Consider the following 2975-nt stretch of genomic DNA (forward strand, 5'->3'; position numbering starts at 1 on the left):
GCTGCCTCTTTCCGCTGAGTATCACGAGTCTTATTAATGATTGCTTACCATCGCCTCTGTACATAACCCGTTCGAATTTCTCCATGTTCAGCATGGAGCTGGGCAACAACTAGAGAACGCGGTGGGCAAAGATTATCAATGTTCGAAATAGTTAGGATAGATCGTTTGAAAATGTCTTCGTGCGTGATTTTCTTTTGCCCTGAACCTTCAACACCACTGACTATTGCCGCTGTAACCACAATATTATCTGACGTGGTTAGTCCGCCTGTACTCTGTGAAATACCTTTGACGATGGTCCACAAATCATTAGCACTACAATTACGTGCATCGCGAAAACGTGACCAGACAGGACCGTGATTTAATCTATCGAAATTGATTGAAAACCCGACGTGATCGTGAGGTTGACATGTCGCAGTTACATGAGTTGTTATATCACGAAAGGCCCCTTCTACCCACTCTATCATGTTTGCGTTAGCAGGAGGGTCCAATATCTTAATAACACATTCCTTACCTTTCATCTTAAAATTATGGTATTTTTTACATGACTCAGCGATTATTTCGAAACGGCGTCCTGGGGGATGGATATCCTCGTGAGGGTCTGATTCCTCCTTGTTTTCTCCATTTTGACGTTGGGTCACTGTCGCAGATCTCGTCATAGCTCCTCCTATTTGGCACCCTACAAGAACCACAAGTAGTAAAGTTAATTCGAATAATTGGAATGTATAATATCTCACCTTTGATTAATTTAATGTATTCATTCTTCCTCTTTCTCATAAGTATAGTAATGATATCCAGAAATGTCTAGAAATAATATCCAAACAATTGTGCGCGTGAGTAAATGGAAATTACACGATTGGCAATAATCTATGAAACGAAAATTCATCATCATCATACCACTAATGTTTTGTTCTTCTTCATTTTTATCCTCTCGCAGCCCACGGATAGTTGAAAAGTTCTCCAAATTGACTTGACAGCGACGTAGCATCCTTGCGTCTTCCTCCTCAATACCGTCGATGCATAAGTCCGCATCGCAATCTGAAGAGTAACATGAAGCGCATTCATACACTTCTGTAGGGTCTGTCTCCGATATTCGTGCTCGTCTGATCATGTCGTACCGTGCTTCTCTTCTTCTTCTCAATTCCAATCTTCTTTCTAGTGCAACTCCGTGAGATATCCATGAATCATCTTCACTATCCGTGTCACAACATTGTTGCATGCCAGAAGGCCCTGGCTGTGGTGAGTGTGAGCGAGAATTAACAAGAGGTGTCGCGTACCTTTTCCGTTTTATTGGACCTGCGAACAGTGTATGCTCAGCAAGGCGTTTTTGGTGTTGACCGATGNGAGTGCAACTTTGTGAGATATCCATGAATCATCTTCACTATCCGTGTCACAATATTGTTGCATGCCAGAAGGCCCTGGCTGCGGTGAGTGTGAGCGAGAATTAACAAGAGGTGTCGCGTATCTTTTCCGTTTTATTGGTCCTGCGAACAGTGTATCCTCAGCAAGGCGTTTTTGGTGTTGAACGATTACCTGATCATCTTCGTTATCATCTAAAGATGACGAGTCTTTGAGACCGTGTTGTTCCTTTATTCCTAAGTAGAGAGCATGTAAGGATTGTATGGTATCCGTCAGGAGATGGAGAAATAAACAAAACACAATACTTACGTTTGGAATGCTCAAAAAATAATGATAAACACTGGGCATCTCGTTTGTGGGAAAACTGAAGAGCACACATGGCCACCCGCAAAATTGTTGTATCTGCTGTCAAAAGACCCTGGTGATAAGCTTGAGATAGCACGCGACATGGTGTATGACAAACTATCCGCTGTAATATCCTGTTCAATGTTGCACGAGATAAACTATCCCAAAATTTCGTTCGTTGATCAAAAAAGAATTCCTGATATGGCGGTANTTTTTGGTGTTGACCGATGACCTGATCATCTTCGTTATCATCTGAAGATGACGAGTCTTCGAGACCGTGTTGTTCCTTGATTCCTAAGTAGAGAGCATGTAAGGATTGTATGGTATCCGTCAGGAGATGGAGAAATAAACAAAACACAATACTTACGTTTGGAATGCTCAAAAAATAATGATAAACACTGGGCATCTCGTTTGTGGGAAAACTGAAGAGCACACGTGACCACCCGCAAAATTGTTCTATCTGCTGTCAAAAGACCCTGGTGATAAGCTTGAGATAGCACGCGACAGGGTGTATGACAAACTATGCGCTCTAATATCCTGTTCAATGTTGCACGAGATAAGCTATCCCAAAATTTCGTTCGTTGATCAAAAAGAATTCCTGATATGGCGGCACTCTGTCGCAAGTGAACTCAATCAGCTGTGTTAAGAAATACAGATACCGCCTATTTTTTCGATAATCTTCGTGCTCCATTGTTCCCGTTTCGTATGATGCTCTTTTTCAGACGTGAAAACTACGAGTGACGAATTCAAACGAATATTCGCAGAAATATAAGGCTTCGAAAGAGTTGCAATAGCATATCAGTTTTCTAAATATGTCCTTCGGATCAAACATAAAACTGCAACTTTTAGAACACGTGATGCATGGATCAGCAATTGAAAACCGTCAAAAATCACAACCGGTGATTCACGGATAGAGTTACACGCTTGTGCCTTCTTATGATTCATTAGCTGTCAGTTTTGTAAATTTGTCTTAGCACAAAGACAAACCATCAAAACTGCAAATTTTATAACACGTGATGCATCGATCAGCAACTCGGAGACGACAAAAAAACAGTCATGATAGAGTTACACTCACGTGTCTTTTGTGATGACTCAATGCCAACACCCGTAAAATTTTAAGGAATCAATCTGGGTGAAGCAGCCACTACTATTGGCTGATCTCCTAATTACAACTACATGATTGGTAGAAGCGTGGGGGAGAGGGGTAATAAGTGTGAATAGTATATATTTGAGGAATTCCCAAGAATTATCAGTACCCCGCCAACAGTTGTTGT

This window comes from Diachasma alloeum, unplaced genomic scaffold (assembly GCF_001412515.2).
Source record: "Diachasma alloeum isolate Michigan unplaced genomic scaffold, Dall2.0 Dall_scaffold_00682, whole genome shotgun sequence".
NCBI classification, from domain to species: Eukaryota; Metazoa; Arthropoda; class Insecta; order Hymenoptera; family Braconidae; genus Diachasma; species Diachasma alloeum.